Source organism: Bos javanicus, chromosome 14 (genome assembly GCF_032452875.1).
Source record: "Bos javanicus breed banteng chromosome 14, ARS-OSU_banteng_1.0, whole genome shotgun sequence".
In the NCBI taxonomy this organism is placed as follows: domain Eukaryota; kingdom Metazoa; phylum Chordata; class Mammalia; order Artiodactyla; family Bovidae; genus Bos; species Bos javanicus.
Genome location: NC_083881.1, coordinates 34669544 through 34691491, shown reverse-complemented (window position 1 = coordinate 34691491; position 21948 = coordinate 34669544). Strand labels below are relative to the sequence as shown.

Sequence of the window (21948 nt, the reverse complement as noted above, 5' to 3'; positions counted from 1 at the left end):
TACAAGACAGGCTTAATTGTAAGACTGCCTGAAGACACAGACCCAGGGGACAATTTTATAGAGAGATTTCTGTGCATCTGCTTGAATGCCAGGGGGATGGAATACAAAGGGACAACCTAATCCCTTTCTTCTGAAGCTCATGCTAAGTGAACATTCTGATCTCTTCTCTCCTCAAACTCTTCCTTACTTGCTGCAGCTAACTGGTCATCCCCTCACAGAGAGGTGGCTTCTGGGAAGAGATGGAACTGTTGCTGAGAGGAAACAAATTCCTCCTTCAGCCCAAGCTATTATAAGTTGTAAACTGAGACTGCAGGGAACAGAGATCATAAAAAAAGATGAGGCGTGATCTTCGTAGGGAAGATCTGTAGCCATGGTAAATTTTCCCTGCCTGGAGTAAGAACTGAAAACTCAGATAAGACCCCAAGCTCTCATTTTCTCTTTTTTCCTGGGTACTTTTTCCTCTTATAATTTTATATCCTTAATATTCTCGAAGAGATGATTTGTTCTTTTTTAACTCAGAGTTTTCCCATGTTTGCTAAATTCTTTGTTGTCTGGAACAACCTCATTGTTTTTCTCTTAGGCTAGATGATTCTATTTTACACTGTTTACTAGGATACCATCTGATTATAAAGGCGGATTTATTCTCCTTGTAATAATTCTGTAACAGCTTCTTCTTCAGATGAAAATCTGGTTTCAGTGTAGCTCACTAAGATGAAATATACCGAACTGAGGGGGAAATAATTCTCTCATTCTCTGAGAAGTACAAGTTTCCTGTGTATACATCAAAGATGAATATTCTGCACAAAAACTCAAAAAAATGTTGGTTTTATGAATTATGCAAAGTCTGGACAATTATGAAACATTTTATTTACTCTTTTCAGAAAATACTCAGAAGTACAATTCTGAATTATTAAAAGTACCAATGTGTGCCAATTGATAAGAAAGTTAACCAGAATTTAACTTTACTAAAAATACTTTTCCTACCAAAGGAAAAATAAAAATCTGAAAGCAGCATTCATTATAGTAACAAAATTATCAAGTTTCAAAATCAGACTTTAACTTAAAATGCCATTTCTTTAGTTCTTGATATCTGAAAATTTTCATCGGTCTTTATCAGGAAATATGGTACCCAAATCTCCAAGGTTCTAGCCCAGGATTTTAACAATGCAGCTTCACTTAGAAATTTTTTCCTCAAGGTCTGTTAATCACATAGTAAAGACATAAGAAAGCAGATTTTGGTAAAGAAAGACCTATAACCATTCATTACTATTCAAAAGAAAAAAATCTTTTGGCAGTTGGTGACATTATTAAAATGTAAATATTAATACTTTATTTTGATATCACTTTGTATTCAGCCAAATATTCACCTTTTAAAAAAACTGGCTTCAAAAAAATTGTCCCAGTTTTCCCTTAACATTTGAATAAAAATATATGTTAATTAAAATGAAATCCACACACTCCTAGTTTATTCCTCCTAATTTTTCAACACTTTTTCTTTGGAAGATCATCTGGCAGCCAAAAAGCCTTAATCCATTACCAGATTTGGTCATTTAATTATTAAATTATATTTGGCCAATAATTATTAAATGATAAGTTTGGAAAACTGACACCTGTAGATTTTAAACACTTTAATGAATGAATAAATGAATGAGTGAATAAGTAGGGGACAATTCAAAACCATCCAGATAATACTTAAATAAGGTTCCTAAATTCTATAATGGTATGGACCTAACAGAAGCAGAAGATATTAAGAAGAGGTAGCAAGAATACACAGAAGAACTATACAAAAAAGATCTTCATGACCCAAATAACCACGATGGTGTGATCACTCACCTAGAGCTAGACATCCTGGAGTATGAAGTCAAGTGGGCCTTAGAAAGCATCATTACAAACAAAGCTAGCAGAGGTGATGGAATTCCAGTTGAGCTATTTCAAATCCTAAAAGATGATGCTGTGAAAGTGCTTCACTCAGTATGTCAGTAAATTTGGAAAACTCAGCAGTGGACACAAGACTAGAAAAGGTCAGTTTTCATTCCAATCCCAAAGAAAGGCAATGCCAAAGAAATTGAGGAATTAATGCTTTTGAACTGTAGTATTGGAGAAGACTCTTGAGAGTCCCTTGGACTGCAAGGAGATCCCCCCAGTCCATCCTAAAGGAAATCAGTCCTGAATAGTCATTGGAAGGACTGATGTTGAAGCTGAAACTCCAATACTTTGGCCACCTGATGTGAAGAACTGACTCATTTAAAAAGACCCTGATGCTGGGAAAGATTGAAGGCAGGAGGAAAAGGGAATGACAGAATGAGATGATTGGATAGCATCACTAACTCAATGGACTTGAGTTTGAGTAAGCTCCAGGAGTTTGTGATGGACAGGGAAGCCTGGCGTACTGCAGTTCTTGGGGTCACAAAGAGTTGGACATGACTGAGTGACTGAACTGAACTAAATTCTATCAGTAAGTAATGATTGAAAATTTTATGCATGCTCTACACCCTAAACTAATACAGTGCTGTTATGACAATTTCATCTCAATAAAAATGGGGGAAAAAAGAAAATGTTAGCCCAGTGCCAAAGAAAACCTCTCTTTCCTTCAAGTATTAATTTAGCCAATATAAATACAATTTTCATACATTTTCTAGGCTCTATTATAAATTCCCATATGTTCTATATAAGTCATTTTTGAAATGTAAATCTCTCCAAACTTAGTAATAATGCACATATTTACTAAAAGTATGAAAGATATTGGCAAAATGAAACTTCACATTTAAAATGGGAATATGGGAGAAAAGTTGCTAAGACTTATAAGCTGGCCACAGGATGTGAATCTAAACCTCCAACAACAGCTACCATCTACTAAGAGCTTATAATGTGCCGGGCACTTTGCCCTATGCACCATGTACATTATTTTGTTTAATCCTAATGAAAACCCTAAGAGGTCAGTAATACTTCCATACCCATTTTGCAGATTTGAACACTGAAGTTTAGACATATTGAGTAGCCAATCCCAGGTTTCACAGTTGGTGAGGGGAGCCCTGGTTTAAACCTCAGGATTTTGAGTGTCCACAGCTGGCAGCCTTAAGTATTCTTAAATGACGCTGCAGTGGGGAAGACAATGAAAGTCACAGAACACAGCTGTCACTGCAACAAGCAGTCAGTCCCTGCTTGTGGGATTTTCCCAACCCTCTCTGCCATTTGGACTATTGCTCTCTCCTTTGCCTGCGGGCTGTTTTTAGGTTACCAAGGAAGGTAAGTAAGAGATTAATGTCAAGGCTCCTGTAAAACATAATGCCATAAAGGGACTCTAATCTGAATCCAGATTTTATCCAGGCAGATCATAGAAAATGTTCCTAGGGAACCACAAAAGTCAAATACAGTTATCAACTATGATCACTTTTTAACTAGCTGCAAGGTGATGTGTCTCTAGGATACAAGGAAGCATCTAGTGTCTCTACTACCCTAGGACTAGACTGATTGCACCGTTACAGCAAGAGCTTGCTTAAGACACTTTCTTAACTTACAGAGAAACTAGGCAAAGTCATAGATAAAAACAGAACGGCTCAAGAAGCGCTTTACCCAGATGAAAAAAACAAAACCCTTTTCAATGACAGAAATTATGATTTAAGAGCACCAGGTGTATGGCTTCTTTTCTAGGTAGCAGTTAGAGAGTTTGGGAGAAAATATCATTCCTTTCACAGTGGATATAATTACTGTGATTTCCAGTCCACAACTTGTATGCTTTCATTTCTCCAGGCTGCCCCCCAAGAAAAACAAAGTGAATATCTAATAATCACGAACTGAATGTAGCTCAATTATAGAACAAAAGCATCTACTGGTTTTGTGGTTAGACAGACAATTTATCAAAGGGAGATTCATACCTGAATCTGGAGAGAGTGATGACTAGCTTTCCACGGGGGTAGCATTTGGAATTACTCCGGAGACTTGTATAAGGAGAACCTAGAAGTTTTAAGGCCATTATCAATCAGAACCACTTTCACATCTAGTTTTGAGATCAGAGGAGACACTCAATTTCCAAGAAACTCAGTTCCTTCACTTGGGGTTTCTAAGCAGTAAACCTCCCTCATCAGATTGACTTGGCCACAAATTCCAATTCAGATTTAGTACTTTGTTTTCTTAAGGAAGTGTATTCCCCTCCTCAGAAGCTCTGTCTCCCATCACTTGTTCTGGAGTGATTGTGTTTGCTTTCAGTTTTGTTGACAGGATAAACCTGCTCAGGACCAAACTCACAGCCAAACTCAGAAGCTTGCCTCAGACCATCTCATATCTGGAGATGACCTTCATTTTCTTCTCTCTAGATACAAATCCTGCATGCATGCGTGTTAAGTCGCTTCAGTCATGTCCAACTATTTGCAACACTATGAACTGCAGCCCACCAGGCTCTCCTGTCCATGGGATTCTCCAGGCAAGAATACTGGAATGGATTGCCATGTCTTCCTCCAGGGGATCTTCCTGACCCAGGGATCAAACTCCCATCTCTTACATCTTTTGCATTGGTAGGCAGGTTCTTTACCACTAGCACCACCCAGGAAGCCCCAGATACAAACACAACATATCCCTAAAAACAGTTCAAGTCCCCCCTTTTTTTAATCAAAACTCTCTCTGATAATTCTCAGGTGAAGTATTTGCTTCTTCCCATGACTAACCTCCATAGCATTCATGTGGAATCATCATGTGTTTCCTGGCACAATTAATAATTTTTATGTCTTAACATCATAATTTTACTTAAATTATTACTTTTTCTCACTGAATGAATTAACAGACAACAAAATCAATCAAAATCCTCCCCAAATTGCACCTGCTTCAGTGACTTTCACACAGTATCTGCTCAGTAAGTCAGAATCTGAGTTCTCTGTAGAAGACAGCTCTTTGTGCTGTAGAGACTGGGCTTGGGTTGACACTGTTTAAATTGCAACCTGAAGAATCCAGATAAATGATGAAATCTCAGTCCAGCTGCTCAGAGTTAATCCAGGGGTTGGGAGGACTCTAGGGAGCTGGGTTAAGACTGGTTACTCCTCCCCCCCATTAGGATGTTTTATAGTCAGATTGTTATGAATTGTTTTTATTTCCCATAAGGAAAACTACTTTTACAAAATAGATTTATGTGTACCATATTTGGGGCTTCCCAGGTGGCACCACGGTAAAGACTGCACCTGTCAATGCAGGAGACGTAAGAAAAGCAGGTTTGATCCCTGGGTCAGGAGAATCCGCTGGACAAGGGCATGGCTGCCCACTCCGGTATTCTTGCCTGGAGAATCCCATGGACAGAGGAGCCTGGAGGTCTACAATCCATAGGGTCGCAAAGAGTCTGACATGACTAAAATGACTTAGCATGCATGCATATACAATCTTTGGTATCTATTTTCCCTGAATCAGTGTTTTCAAGATCTGCCACCACTGGGGCTTTCTCTAACTATAGTTAACTTCAGATCCTGGACTTGTCTTTAGGTTGGACTTGGGCAACACGTTGAAATTAGAAAATAATAAAGCTGATGGTTGCTCAAAAAGTTAAACATAGATTTACCATATGACTCAACATTTCCACACATGTATATGTTTCCAAAATTAAAAACAAGCATGCAACTACTTGTACACAAATGTTCATAATAGCACTGTTCATAGTAACCCATATATCCACCAATGGATAATGAATAAATAAAATGTATTAGGTACCTAAGATGGAATATTGCATGCCAAGTCACTTCAACCATGTCCAACTCTTTAGGACCCCATGGACTGTAGCCCACCAGGCTCCCCTGTCCATGGGACTCCCCAAGGAAAAATACTGGAGTGGGTTGCCATGCCCTCCTCCAGGGGATCTTCCCAACCCAGGAGTCAAACTCGTATCTCTTGCAACTCCTGCATTGGCAGGTGAGTTCTTTATCACTAGCACCACCTGGGAAGCCCAAGATGGAATATTACTCAGCCTTGAAAAGGGATGAGGCTTTTTATGATAGGTGCTATAACCTGAAAAGTATTATATTAAGTCAAAGGTATTCCCACAAAAGGTCAAAAGGTCACATACTGTATAATCCCATTTGTATGAAATATCCAGAACAGGTAAATATGTAGAGATGAGAAGATTGGTAGCTGTCAAAGGCTGATGGGAAGAAGATAAGCAATGATTGCTTAACAAGTAAAAAGTTTTATTTTGAGGTGATGAAAAATGGTTTAGAAGTAGAGGTGGTGGTTGCACAACATTGGGAAGGTATGGAATGCCACTGAATTATACACATTAAAGTGGTTACTGCTATGTTGAATGGATTTCACGTCAATAATAAAATAACAGTTGGGAGATTGGGATCAACATATATATATGCTACTACATATAAAATAGGTAACTAATGAGAACCTACTGTATAGAGTTCCCTGTGTATAGCACAGGGAACTCTATATTCAGTGCTCTGTGGTTACCTAAATGGGAAGGAAGTCCAAAAAAGAGGGGATATATGTACAGGTATAGCTAATGCACTTTTCTGTATAGCAGAAACTAACATAAAATTAGTAAAGCAACTATATTCCAATTAAAAATAAATTTTTAAATAATTAAAAATCAATAATAATAACAAAGTTTGTCTGGTACCTACAGTTCCTATTGCCCAAGATACTATAGTAGGAGGGGGAAGGAAAGCCTCACTTAAGCAGGGGAACCTTTTTGGAGACTTTATATTGAAGCCAAGACCTGAAAGACAGCTAGGATTTGGCAAAACTAATACAATTATGTAAAGTTTAAAAATAAAATAAAATTTAAAAAAAAAAAGAAAAAAAAACATAAAAACTTATAAAAAAATAAATAAATAAACTAAGTAAGGAAGGTAGAGATAGATGGGGAAAAGAGAAAAGGAATCCAGGGAGATATTGTCTATCTGATGATTTAACAATACAATATTGACATAAATTATTTCTCCTTTCCCATAAAATCAAATGAACAAATATGTTTTCATCATCTGCTATTTGTGGGGAGCCATGCTAGGTGCTGGGAGAAACAGACCAACAAAAGGCATAGCCTGACAAGAGAAATAAAATTAGCCTTTATTGAGCAGCTCCAACATGATGGATACTTTACATGTGCATATGTGCTCAGTTGCTCCAGCTGTATCCAGCTCTTTGCGATCCCATGGACTGTAGCCCACCAGGATCCTCTGTCCATGGGATTCTCCAGGCAAGAATACTGGAGTGGGGTGCCATTTCCTTCTTCAGGGGAACTTCATGACCCTTCTTGACCACTGAGCCACTGGGGAAGCCCATATTTTACATGTATTATCTCAATTAATCCTTTAAACCGATCAAAGCAATAAGTGTGATTAATCCTGTTAACTTGTCCAACATTGCACAGCTTCTAAATAGAAAATACAAGATTTCATCTAAGTGTGCCTGACTGCAGGGTCCACCTTCTTGCCACTACAGCAGGACATAATTAGAGTGGATGGAAGCTGAGTAACTTGCTAAGATATCAGTGGATAGATGTCACAAAGTTGAGCACAATGCTCCCTCCAGATGGAAGGACCTGGAAAAAACTGGGGTCAGATCTGGAGAGAAATAAATGGCCCAGATCCCAGAACCACAAAGTGGAGGCAACAAAGAAAAGGCTTGGACATGAACTGTCCCTGAAACTTCCCCAACCCCCCATTGTACTGAGTGGAGGGAGCCTCTTCTCTGCACTGGTCCTTACCCCATTAGAGCAGTCCACAAATTCAATGCTTGGTTTTATATTTTTATTCATGTCCCAGTTCTACCACTTAATAGCTTTGAATAAATTACAGAAAGGTGTAATTCTCTGTGTCTTGGTTTACACATCTAAAAAACTAGAATAATAGTAAAAAAAAAAAAATCTGGATTAAATGAAAACATATTATACAAAGGGCTTACATGTCAACAATACACACTGCTGCTACTGCTGCTAAGTCACTTCAGTCGTGTCCGACTCTGTGCGACCCCATAGATGGCAGCCCACAAGGTTCCCCCGTCCCTGGGATTCTCCAGGCAAGAACACTGGAGTGGGTTGCCATTTCCTTCTCCAATGCATGAAAGTGAAGTCGCTCAGTCGTGGGTCCGACCCTCAGCGACCCCGTGGACTGTAGCCTACCAGGCTCCTCCGTCCATGGGATTTTCCAGGCAAGGGTACTGGAGTGGGGTGCCATTGCCTTCTCTGCAACAATACACAAGTGCTCAACAAATATTTTTGTTCTGGATGTTGTTGTATTACTATTTCCTTGGCAAGAATTCCCAGCTTCTCCAAAGCACAGACCGTGTCCTTTTTCTTAATCTCCAGCCTCTAAAACAGAGGTTGGAGCACAGTCAGTAAACAGCAAGTTCTGAGTCAAGGTAGTGGTGAACCTAGCACTATATTGGCTAGGGAGATTCTCAAGACCCCAGTATCCCCTAAAATCTCACTCTTGTTGTGAACAAAACTGTAAGATAGAGATGTCAGTTACCAAATATTTATTGAGCACCTACAATCTGGAGGGTCCAGCACTAGGAATACAGGGCTTTCTAAATTGCCAGGATTACACTTAGTCCACGTGGTTGATTTATCATTCAGTTCAGATGGGGAAATAAATAAGAATACACACACTTGCACAGCCTCAAGAGAAATACCTGTGCAGTGTCAAAGTTCTGGCTATCATTACAAAGAAAACATTGCTACTCATGTACAAAACAAACTATGATCCATTAACTCAGCACAGAAGTCCTTTTTGGCTCCATAAAAGCTGGCACCCAAGCAAGTTTTGTAGTCACGCTGCCAAAAAATACCTGGCCAATACATTTTAACGTCCTTCCTTGCTTTCTCTCAGACATATTTCAGTAATTGCCTGTCTGCAGGTACAAGATGCTTACAGGAAGTGATTAATCTTTCATGAGACTATTCTACTATTCCTTAATGCAGTATAATAAAAGCTCAAAGGGACAGCCACAGTCATGTCAGTGCATGCTTTAAGGAAAGGAAGTTTTAATGGGAGGTAAATCTGATCACACGATAGTGGTCAATGATGAAATCTCTCTTTTGAAAGAAAGCAACCCAAAAGGGCAAATCTACTCCCTGGGGCAGGTGGGGGGGAAGCCCACCTCTAAACCTAAAACCTCTTTTTCTCTGGTTGGAGGCCAGATGGGATCCTCGGACATCATGAAACACTACAACTGGAAGCTGAATGGTTTGTCTACACCCAGCCCCCCACACATAGACACTGGAGATGAGAAAGGCTCTTGTTTGCTGTCTGAAGCAGGTGTGGTTGGACTAAATGGAGAGAAGATGTCCAGCTGGAAAAACCCATCAACCAGCTGCCCAGGCCCGTCTGCTTAGATAAATACCACCTGTTACTAAACAGCCAGAGAAAAATTAGTCCTGTGCTAGGAACCTGCCACTTCTCTGCCTATTATGCTGAGGCTTTTGTGTCTTTTCGACATCCCAAATCCCATGAGTGTCTCAGAGCGATGGTCATATTTGTTGCGCTTAATTCTATTCTGGACAATGACAGATGATTTTGGAGCTTTAGATTAAAGCATTTTCTGGGGGCCAAGAGCACATATGTGAGAGAATAATAAATAACACCTATCAGAAGAGGTCAGTGACTCCAAAGGCACTTTTTAACTCAAGTGCCTCACTGGTCTGTGGAGTCCGGCCTGTGTGAAGGACGGCGCATGGCCCCATCTCCCGAACCCTGTGGCCTCTTCCTCGCTGCTCCTCAACTGAACCAGTCTTCTCTTGAGCACTGAGTTTGATTAAATACACACATGCGCATGTACATGCCAGTGGTAAAGAATCCACCTGCTCATGCGGGAGATGCAGGTTTGATCCCTGATCTGGGAAGATCCCCTGGAGAAGGACATGGCAACCCACTCCAGTATTCTTGCCTGGAGATTCCCATGGACAGAGGAGCCTGGCAGGCTACAGTCCATGGGGTCACAAAGAGGTGGACAAGACTTAGCAACTGAACAACTACAAAACACACACTCACATGCAGACACTCCTGTGTTCATGCTACTCCCATAACTGTCATGTCCTCTCCTGAACTTTCCAAATCCCACTCTTTAAGACTCAAATAAAATCCCACTGCTTCTCCTGGAGTCTTCCCCAAAAATGTTAGCTGAAAATTACTTTCTCTGAATGCTACTACACTGAGAGTCCACAAAGTACATTTGGTCACTTTGAATGGTTCCCAAGTAAATCTCATCTACCCAATGAAGGGAGGATAAAATTCATCGCTCTGAGGCTTAGCCCACCATCCAACACAAAGTTAGGCCTCTAGCACCTCAAGAGATGTACCTCAACTGAAACAACACTGACCTCAAAAGTTATTTGGAGATGACAGAAAGACAAAACACTAAACTAGAGATCCTACTGGAAAAGATTTCTAAAGATTTTTGACTCGGATCAATGTTCTGTGAGCCCTGGACAGGTAGCCAGAAGGCTTGGGACTGAATGCTGGTTTTTCAGTTATTAACTTTATGATTAATTAATTCTAACAATATCAATTTCTTTACCTGTACAATGGAACTCACAAGTCAGGGGACTATACCGGAAAGCTCTGAGAAGGCAATTCTTACTATAGTGTTCATATTCATTACCAAAACCACGCATTCATGGTTCTTGAGAAAACTGCACAGTTCCTTCAACATCAAACAGATTAGAACAAACTAACTAATTTTTCTAGACTGACTATTTTTTAGGCTTCAAAAACTTGGCAGACTCTGAGAATCACCTGGGGACTTTATAGATATGTTTTGCCCAGGACCTTCACATTTGTTTTGCCCATTATCTGACTCGTGAAAAGTTATTAGGATTATAGCTTTTAGAAATATGTCTTAAACTGTAATAGACACCTTGATAATGACTTTTAGTGCTATTCAACTTAAAAATAGGTGCTAGCTCCTAAATCTTTCTTAGACTCAAAATCTATACAGTCACATACACATACATATGCAGGAGGTTAAAGTTGTGTGTGTGTGTGTGTGTGTGTGTGTGTGTGTGAATTTCCTGGAGGTATGTGCCATAATTACCCAGTATTCCGGAACCTCTCATGTATCAATTTATCTTTGTAATCTGATCATACACTGCAGTCAGGGTATGTCCCATTTCTATTCCACCACAAAGTTCACTCATGTTTGTAAAATAATTACTCTAAGAAAGAAGACAGTACATTTCAAAAAGGAAAAAAAAAAAACGTCACATACCAAGAAAAAAGACAAAATCAGAAGTGTGTGAAACTTACTTTTTAAGGAAGTAATTTGGGGCACTTTTCTACCCTATAATCCATCCAACTCAAGCCGCTTTGAGCTGAGAATACAGGCAGTCCTAAGAAAGCTCTCAATCCAGGGCATTTTGTCCCTCAACTGGGCAGGGGTCAAAGCAATCAATAGTAGTTTAGACTAAACAGGAAGAAAACCAGCTCAATTAATGTGGCAGATGCACAAATGGTCATCACATTTAGAAACAAGGTAAGTTTGAAACAAATTTAGTTGCTATCATTGTTGCGATTGTTGGCTAATACATGTATTGTTGGCTAATACATGCGGATAAATACTGCATCTTCCATCCCTTTTAAATGTATCTAGTAAACCCACAAGACTTCCAGTCATTGTACTGCACATAAGTTTCCCACAGAGACTTCATGAAAATCAACTCAACCTCTTTTTAAAACTTATCCCAGACATAGCTTCTGGTACAGGGGAAACCAAACATCCCTTGCCTGCCCCTCCCCCCAACCCCCAGTGTAAGGAAAGCCACTAACTCTTTCACAGGAGCAGATTGTTCCAACTTAATTGAATGAAGTAAACTTGGGGAAATACCTGACATTGCCAACTTGACCTCTGCTAAGCCTTTTGAACTTCAATCACTGTCCTCCAACACAAAGCCTTCTATTAGGCTTTCAGCTATTTCCCCTGATTACACAGGTAGCTTACCTTAAGGATTCCATGGTTTCAGTTATCATTTCTAACCTGATTGTGAGACGAGTATTATTTCCGTGCTGAGTCTTGTGACTAAGCCTGCAAAGGAATTTTCTGGTTTGATTGAGTAAAAAGCATCTCATTTCAGTTTCTTATCCACCAAGATCCAATAACTTATTCTAAAGAAAAGAAAATAGTTTTAATTTATGAGAACATAGGTGAAAAAGCTCAAACGAATAACGCTAGTCAGAAACTATCCAAAATCATAGTCTTTGGTGTTTCATGTTGATTTTAAAATTTAGAATACAATTTATAATACAGGGCAATAAAAATGAAGATTGTTCCCAATAAACAAAGTGCAAATGGTAAAAACAAAACAGCTTGAATTTCTCAAATAAGTAGAATTAGTATTCTCTTCTATCTAGTTCCCTTAGAGAAGAAGGAAAAATTGAGGTTAAGGTTTGAAATATTTTGAACTAATTACCCACACTGGCAAATAAAAGGTGCTTATAATCTGGGAGTAAAGATATGATGGCAGTTATTTTAAGAGTTTAAATATTTTTAACTATTTTTAATAGGCAGTTATTTTCATCCTATCTGAGCATCTATTTTTCTTCTTCTTGACCTACAATACATGTTCCTTTCAGAAATATACAGAAAACTATTAAATATTTCAAAATAGTTAGAATCATCCAGTTCTTTATTACAAAGTAAAACAGAATTTAATTTGTCCTCAGCAGACTGTCAGTGATTAAAAAGATTGCAAACAGCCAGTTCCAGCAAACATGGGAAAATTATACAAATACAAATATACAAATACGTGGGAAAAATATACAAATTTTGTGGAAAGTAATTTGGCTGTCAATATCTATTGAAATTTGAAATGTGTATACCTTGTAAGGCTGTTCATTGAAAAAACATGATAACAATAGCAAATATAGGAGGAAATTAAATTAGGGAAAAAATAAAATTAATAAGGGAATGGTTCAGTGGTAACAACATACAGTCATCAAAGAGCTAAAAAGTCCTGCATGAAATGACCTAGAAAATGTCCATACTATAGTTTTAGTAATTAAAACTGATTCTAGATAAAAGCATTTAATAATATTCCAGTTTAGGGTATCAAATACATATGCACATAAAGTAGAAACCTAAGAAAGATGAATGATATATATCAAATAGCTAGCCAGTTTTTAACCCTGGGCAGAGAAAGTGTAAGGTGGAAGTCTCTAGCTTCTTATTTTATAAAATCCAAACATAAATGGAAGGATAGCAGGTGAATTCTATTTATTTTTCAACATATTTGGAAATATTTTCAAATTTAAAAAATATTCAGAAGTCAGAAATCTATATTTCAATAAATATATTTAAAAGTATTCTCATCATCTACAAAATAAAACATCCATGAAATAATTGACCTCTTAATTTAGGGAGAACTACATTTGTTAAAATGAGTTACGTTGACTTGGACTCTTTTCCTTTGCCATTTGTTATAATTGGTTTCCAGTCACTCTAAATATAATAAACATGACTATTTTGTTTCTTTTGGTATAACTGAAGTACAAATTTGCTGAAGGAATACACACATTGCTTGTGTTATAAGTTTACATGATAATTGCAAGAGTTGCCTCAAGAAACTATATTATGTTGTTTGGCCCACTGAATGGAAATTATTTTAAGTGGAGGACTTAAGGATAGAGTATCACAATATTCCCAATGTGTTTTGACTATGAGTTGTTTTGTTTTGCTTTATAAAAGAAAACATTGTATTTATTGATTCATATACTACTGAAATAAAATGTGCTTAGTGGCTCAGTCATGTCTGACTCTTTGTGATCCCATGGACTGTAGCCTGCCAGGCTCCTCTGTCCATGGGGATTCTCCAGGCAAGAATACTAGAGTGAGTTGCCATGTCCTCTTCCAGGGGACCTTCCCAACTCAGAGATTGAACCCAGGCCTCCTACATAGAAGGCAGATTCTTTCCTGTCTGAGCCACCAGGGAAGCACACTGAAATAAAATAAGACTGTCATATAATAGGTTTGGGTTTATAATTTCCGAAACTATATATCTTGTTCCCAAAGTGCCTAAATTTCTTATCAAACCAAAAATGTGAACATTAGCCAACCAAACAAGCTCACATAGCCTCTTAAGTGCCCTAGAGGGATGTTAGCATTGGCAAGAAAAGTGCATATAATCTACTTCTTCTGCCACAGGTGCCTGGAATTTCCTCGCAATTCCATCCCATCAGAATATCAGTTTATTGTAGACCAGCAATACCCAAGCCAGCAAGAGTCTCAGGCATGCATGCTCTTCTCCTTTACTTTTTTGACTAATAACTGCTTATGCAGCCTTGAGAAATTTAACTTTTCTGAGCCTTGACTTCTCATGTGCAAGATAGAAGTAATATTATCACCATGAAGGTTTACTGTGAAAATCAGGTGAGCATGTGGCTTAGAACAGTGCATGCCTGTGTACCAAATTGCTTCAGTGGTGTCTGACTCTTTGCACCCCTACTGACTGTAACCCAGCAGGCTCCTCTGTCCATGGGATTCTCCAGGCAAGAATACTGGAGTGCACTGCCATTTCCTCTCCAGGGGATCTTCCTAACCTAGGGATTGAACCCACGTCTCCTGTGGCTCTTGCATGGCAGGCAGGTTCTTTTACTGCTGAGCCACTGGGGAAGCCAGCTTACAACAGTATGGAGCTCATAATAAGCACTCCAAGGATAGTAGTTTTATTATAATTAATAGATATTAATGATAGAAATACTGAAATTAAGAACTGTACCCTACTATGATGTGAATGTAGGGCAATAAACCCCAATCTCTAAAGAGTAAAAAAAAATCAAGTCTGAACTTTCAAAATGAAGATTTCTGGGCCCCACTCACCAAAGATTCTGATTCCTCTCAGCCTGGGATTAGTCATAGGAATCTTCCTTTTTCACAAGTACTGCAAGTGATTCTGACAAGAAACAGTGTTATGGGAAGAAGAATGGAGGACCTTCAAGGAAGAAAGAGAAACAGAATACATGTGCCCCCTCCCAGAAAGTCCTTGTACTTCACTCACATTAACTGTTCTGATTCTGAGGCCAAGAAATCTTCTCCCAAATCTAACTTATATTTGTGTTGTGTCAGGAAGAGAAGAATCAGAATGGTTCTCCTACTTCATCTCCAAACATCTCTGACCACAATTTTCTTCAGCTTTGATAACAGTGTATCACAACCCAAATGCCTTGGTGCTATTTCACTGTCTTCTTCCTTTGGATTTCCATTAGTGTTGGTTCCTTTTGACACTACTGGTGTAGGATCAGGAAATTGGGATGATGTGGACTCACACCTTTAATTCCTATGTACTGATCCCTCAATCTAAAAGCATTCATAGTTTCATCAGAACTTGGGATTCACATCAGCCCCCATATCCCCCATGTCAGATGATGGGGGAGCCGCTCATGTGCCCAGTTTGCCCATAAAGCACCCTTACTCTTCTGCTGAACAATGAACCTAATGAGTATCTTGCTCCCAGACAGAAGGACCCAGGTTTTAAGGTGCCTAAAAGTGTATTAGTGTTAGTTGCTCAGTCGTGCCCAACTTTTTGCAAACCCATAGACTATAGCCTGCCAGGCTCCTCTGTCCATGGGCTTTTCCTGGCAAGAATACTGGAGTGGGTAGCCATTCCCTTCTCCAGGGGGTCTTCCTGAACTAGGGGTCAAATCTGGGTCTCCTGCATTGCAGGAGGATTCTTTACCATATGAGCCACCAGGAAAGGAAAGCCCTGAAACCTATGCTATCTAGAGGTTTGCTCTTAAAGCATACCAAAAAAAAAAAAGGAAAATCCTCACCTTTCAGATACGTATATATTCATGTGGATTCAAGGCCAGGGCTCCTCTCAGAGCCTTAGACATTGTTATAAATTGTTGTGTATAACATCTCTATTCATAGGAAACTCTACCCCCAGTGACACTGTATTTGGAGATAGGACGTTTATGGGGGTAATTAAGATCAAATGAGGTCAAAAGGGTGAGGCCTTGATCTAATACAACTGGTGTCCTTACAAAAAAAGAGAGACACACCAGGGATGCACATACACAGACAAAAGGCCATGAGAGGACGCAGACATAAAGTGGCCATCCACAGGTCAAAGAGAGAGGCCTCCAAAGACATGACCAGGCTGGCACCTTGATCTTGGACTTCCAGCCTCCTGAACTGCTGCTGCTGCTGCTAAGTCGCTTCAGTCTGACTCTGTGTGACCCCATAGATGGCATCCCACCAGGCTCCCCGATCCCTGGGATTTTCCAGGCAAGAACACTGGAGTGGGTTGCCATTTCCTTCTCCAGTGCATGAAAATGAAAAGTGAAAGTGAAGTTGCTTGGTCATGTCTGACTCTTCGTGACCCCATGGACTGCAGCCTACCAGGCTCCTCCGTCCATGGGATTTCCCAGGCAAGAGTACTGGCGTGGGGTGCCATCGCCTTCTCCGCCTGAACTACTAGAAAACAAATTTCTGTTGTTTAAGCCACCAACCTGTGGAATTCTGTTGTGGCAGCCCTATAGAAGACAGCAGAAATGGTTCATGCAACTGAGGGCCCTGAAGCTACTATATCACTAGCTCCTTCCTACAGCCTCCTCTCCTATCAGGCAAGCTGAATTTCCCATCCCATTATAGCCAACTCTGACCACTGGTTCTCCAGGTATGATAAACATCAGTTCAGTTCAGTTCAGTTCAGTCACTCAGTCGTGTCTGGCTCTTTGCGACCCCATGAATCGCAGCACACCAGGCCTCCCTGTCCATCACCAACTCCCGGAGTTCACTCAAACTCATGTCCATCGAGTCGGTGATGCCATCCAACCATCTCATCCTCTGTTGTCCCCTTCTCCTCCTGCCCCCAATCCCTCCCAGCATTAGAGTCTTTTCCAATGAGTCAACTCTTCACATGAGGTGGTCAATGTACTGGAGTTTCAGCTTTAGCATCATTCCTTCCAAAGAAATCCCAGGGCTGATCTCCTTCAGAAGGGACTGGTTGGATTTCCTTGCAGTCCAAGGGACTCTCAAGAGTCTTCTCCAACACCACAGTTCAAAACCATCAATTCTTCGGCGCTCAGCCTTCTTCACAGTCCAACTCTCACATCCATACATGACCACTGGAAAAACCATAGCCTTGACTAGACGGACCTTTGTTGGCAAAGTAATATCTCTGCTTTTGAATATGCTATCTAGGTTAGTCATAACTTTCCTTCCAAGGAGTAAGTGTCTTTTAATTTCATGGCTCCAGTCACCATCTGTAGTGATTTTGGAGCCCAGAAAAATAAAGTCTGACACTGTTTCCACTGTTTCCCCATCTATCTGCCATGAAGTGATGGGACCAGACGCCATGATCTTCGTTTTCTGAATGTTGAGCTTTAAGCCAACTTTTTCACTGTCCTCTTTCACTTTCATCAAGAGAACATACCCATCCTCAAAAGTCTGGCTTAAATATTATAGTCTATGAATTCTTCTCTAATCTTCCCAAATGAAATATATTTTTCTCTACTCCATAACCTGTCCCACAGATATCTGCACTCCTATTATTGCTGGCTTTATTTAATTCTTTCTTATATTGTTATCAGTCAGTATTCACATAATACTATCATATTTATGCTATCATTCATAGCTATTAATATCTACATTAATTCACAATAACAATATTCACTTATTAACTAGCCATTTAAATTCCTTGTGGGAAGACAGCATGCTTACTTCCATGCCTAACACAACAATTTGCACACAGGAATCCATGAACAATTGTTTATTGAATTGACTGATATCTAGAAAAAGCCTTAAGGTCTTTAGCAAATAGAACTAAGTTAATTATCTATGTATATATGAAAGTGAAGTGAAAGTTGCTTAGTTGTGTCCCACTCTTTGCAGCCCCATGGACTCTAGACTGCCAGGCTCCTTCTGCCCATGGAATTCTCCAGGCAAGAATACTGGAGGAGCTTGCCATTCCTTCTGCAGGGGATCTTCCCAACCCAGGGATTGAACCTGGATCTTCTGCACTTCAGGCAGATTCTTTACTGTCTGAGCCATGGGAAAGTTCCCTATGTAGGTATAATAGGTGCCTTTAGAGTATATTCATAAAATCAAATAATTTTATATGAAAAAGATCTTAGAGACGTTTTTTACCAGTTTTTATTTTACCTATTTACCAAGCATCACCTAGTGAATTACTAACAGATTTACTCTACATGACAGACTAAAACAGAGACCTCATGAATCCTAGGCTTCATCCTCATTCCACCAAGCAACCTGGCCAGTCATCCAGACTCGATCAAAAACTGTAGATGAACACATCCAGCTATTTTGGAATCATTTAAAGAACACTGTGCCAGCACAGAGCAATGTCCAGATCATGCTTTGGCTTCCACTGGAGATCTTCCTTTAGGGACTGAATGCACAGGTCTCATCAACTCAAGCATGGTCATTTAGATTGTCATTGTATTTTTCACTGTAGTTAAATAAATTGGCATTCTAATTGTTTTAACTTAAACTTGAAGCCAATTGCAAACTTCTTGGAACTAGTTCAACCACTGTGGATATTTATTTAAACTTGAGAAAGAGAATTTCCTGCACTCCTAATTCAAATATTGCAAAGTCCATTAGGCAGGGTAATTAGCGTGCATCCAGCCAAACTTGGAACCAACTGGTCAAAGTGAATACCTGATTTAGTCTCCGGGTTTAACCCTTCACTTCTTCTTTGCAAAGATAAAAAAAGCTTTGATGATTATGCTGTTTGGAATATGAACTACAACATTCTGAATATACCCCAACCATCAGTTCCTCCCCAGCGGGTCTCTGAATCTAAGCAGTGATGACAGCCATTAGATAGACACTGCTAAAAATGACGTGCTGACGAGAGAGGATTTATATCCCATTACCAATCCCCTGCGCCATGCCATGAACCTTCAACTAGACATTTTATCATATTGGTTGCCGCTCTCTGCATTTTCTCTAATTTGTCTCTTTTTCAACATGTGGTATCCCAAACTAAAAGCAGTTGAAATATGTTCAGGCAAGACTAGTGCCAAGTCACTGGAAATATTTTTTTTCTGGTTCAGAACATAATGCTTCCATTAATACAGACTGATATCACTTCAGACTTCCCTGGTGGCTCAGACAGTAAAGCGTCTGTCTACAATGTGAGAGACCTGGGTTCGATCCCTGGGTTGGGGAGATTCCCTGGAGAAGGAAATGGCAACCCACTCCAGTACTCTTGCCTTGAAAATCCTATGGATGGAGGAGCTTGGTGCAGGCTACTATCCATGGGGTCACAAAGAGTCGGGCACAACTGAGCAACTTCACTTTATCACTTCAAAAGGATTTGAGGGATCTCTCTTTTTAACAGATCAAGGAGGGGGTTGTTGACTTTAGCAGCTCTCAAAATATGCTAAGGCATGGAGCAGCAACCTACAAACAATAAAGTGGTAGGTAACTTTGAGAGAGGTGAATTATGTTGTCCTTTGGTAGCCCCCAGCCAAGTCTTCTCAAGTGGCTGTCCATCCTCCAGCTCCACAGCCAGCCCATCTCATCTATATATAACCTAATCTTAACCAGAGAGTGTGGAAAGTTAAAGTCTTTGTAGATATAGGAATACATTCTCTTACACTGCCCCACCTACAACCCACACCCATGAACTCTTAGGTTTCTACATTTTCAATGTGATTCTTGAGAACAGGAAAGAATTCAAAACCAAAGCAATGAAGTTACTCTATGTACTGTGAGGTCATATTTCACTTGGGAGTTGGGTTTAAAGTTAGTGCAAACTACAAAAACCAAGCTGAGTCAAAATCATCTCTGGAAATCTTTTTCTTTTTTTTTTGGCCACAAATAAGACCTTTTGTCACCATTCAAAAGGCCTGCATTTTAAACAGATTCTTGGACTGGGGACTCATATCCATCAGTTTGTTTAACTTTAGCACCTGTCTCATCCCCAGCAGGTTTCCAGAACTACTAACTTCACCATGTAGTTCCATGAGTTTTCCCAATTCAAACTTGGACTTCTTCAGCATTTTTACTTTTCTAACAAAGGCATCGTAAAGCAGATAGATTGGCAAGCCTTTTCTATGTCTTTTCCAATGCTGTCTGGAATCAATTTACAGACCACTTCTTTGAAGTCACTTGTCTGCACCCGTCAGGCCATGATTATCGTCATCTCCATGTGAATCTGGCATACCTGCTGGTGCTGGACATGAGAGGTCTTCCGAATGTGATTACTGTGTTTCTTAGTAAAGCCCACACAGGACAGATGAGGCAAATAACAATTGGTAGTCTTAACAACAAGGTGAGCTTCAGTCATGGTCTACCATTGTTTTGACCATGGAGCACGTTTTGTCACAGGTAGATCTATCCCATGGAAACTAGTCAGGTAGTTTTTGCCTTGAACATCCTCCGTAATTAGATTGAATTTTCTAAAGGCAACTTCATCATTCTGCAAATCAGCGAGATTCACTTCAGAAATACAGGTGTGTGGTAATCAGATTCAATTTTGGTTCCTTGAGTTCTCATGACCAGTGTTTTCCCAGAATAGCTGGTGTTTTCACATCATACCAATATTCTTAGAAAATGGGGCAACCACTTTCTTCTTGGCTTTCATAAGGCACTTTTTCTTGCCAACCAACATGATGCTGTTCAGAAGACCAAAAGGGCTAGAAATCTTAAGGGGCTGTGGTAGGCAGAATTTGGAAGACGACCTCCTGAGAGTCCTTTTCTGGTTATTCAATCACACACCTATCTGACTACCATTGTGAAGGGATTTTTTGCAGGTGCAAAGCCCCTAATCAGTTAGATTTTAAATACAGAGAGTATTGGGGTAAGCCTGACCCAATTGAGAGAACTTTGAAAGCAGAATATTTGCTCAGGCTGGTATTAGCAGGGAAATTCAGAGAGACTGAAAGAACCACACAGATTTGCTTAAGCCATTGCTGGCTTTCAGATGGAAGGGAGGACCAGAGATTGGCCACTATCTGCTGAAAGTGACCCCTGGCCAACAGCCAGCAAATAAACAAGGACCTTAGTCCTACAGCAACAAGGAACTGAAGGCTGTCAATAACTTGAAGTGAGCCTGGAAGCAGATTCTTCCCAAGCCTCTAGACAGGAGCCCAGCCAAGCCAACACCTTGATTTCAGTCTTTTGAGACTCTAAGCAGAGAAACCAGCCAAAATAGCCTGTATTTCTGACCTAAAGAACTGTGAGCTAATAAGCAAGTATGTGCAAACTGCCAAGTGTGTGGTAATCAGCCGAACAAAATGAAAAACGAACATTAGTCTATATAAGAGCATGAGGCTGTGCTGTTTAAATTACTTTTTATTAATTTAAATTCCTCTGTCACACTAGCCACAAATCAAGCACACCATAGTCACATGTGGCGACTTGCTACCATATTGAACACTAGAAACCACAGGACTTGTTCATCATCACAAAATGTTCTATTGGACGGAATGCTCTGAAAGATCCAAAAGAATCAGTTTTGGCGGCTTCCCTGGTGGTCCGAAGGCAAAGACTCCATACTCCCAACACAAGGGGCCGGGGTTCGATCCCTGATCAGGACACTAGACCCATATGCTGCAACTAAGAGCTTGTGTGCAGCGACTAAAAATCCCTCATGAATGCAACTAAGACCCAGAGCAGCAAAAATTATAAATTAAAAAAAGAAGAAGAATCAGTTTTCTTATAGTTTTAACCCAGATTAATATTACTTTCATAGCACTTACCATGAACATCCTATTGCAAAATTCAGACTTAAATTGAAGAAAGTAGGGAAAAATCACTAGACCATTCAGGTATGATGTAAATCAAATCCCTTATGATTATACAGTGGAAATGAGAAATATATTCAAGGGATTAGATCTGATAGACAAAGTACCTGAAGAACTATGGATGGAGGTTCGTGACATTGTACAGGAGGCAGGGATCAAGACCATCCCCAAGAAAAAAAAATATAAAAAGCCAAAATGATTGTCTGAGGAGGACTTACAAATAGCTAAGAAAAAAAGAGAGGCTAAAGGCAATGGAGAA

The 21948-nt window shown here is 39.7% G+C and overlaps 1 pseudogene; it reads right to left on the bottom strand.

Annotated features, from left to right (window-relative positions):
• Positions 1 to 19736: 19736 nt before the first annotated feature.
• LOC133260176 (small ribosomal subunit protein eS1-like) lies at positions 19737 to 20554 on the bottom strand (annotated as a pseudogene).
• Between the last annotated feature and the right edge of the window lie 1394 nt (positions 20555 to 21948).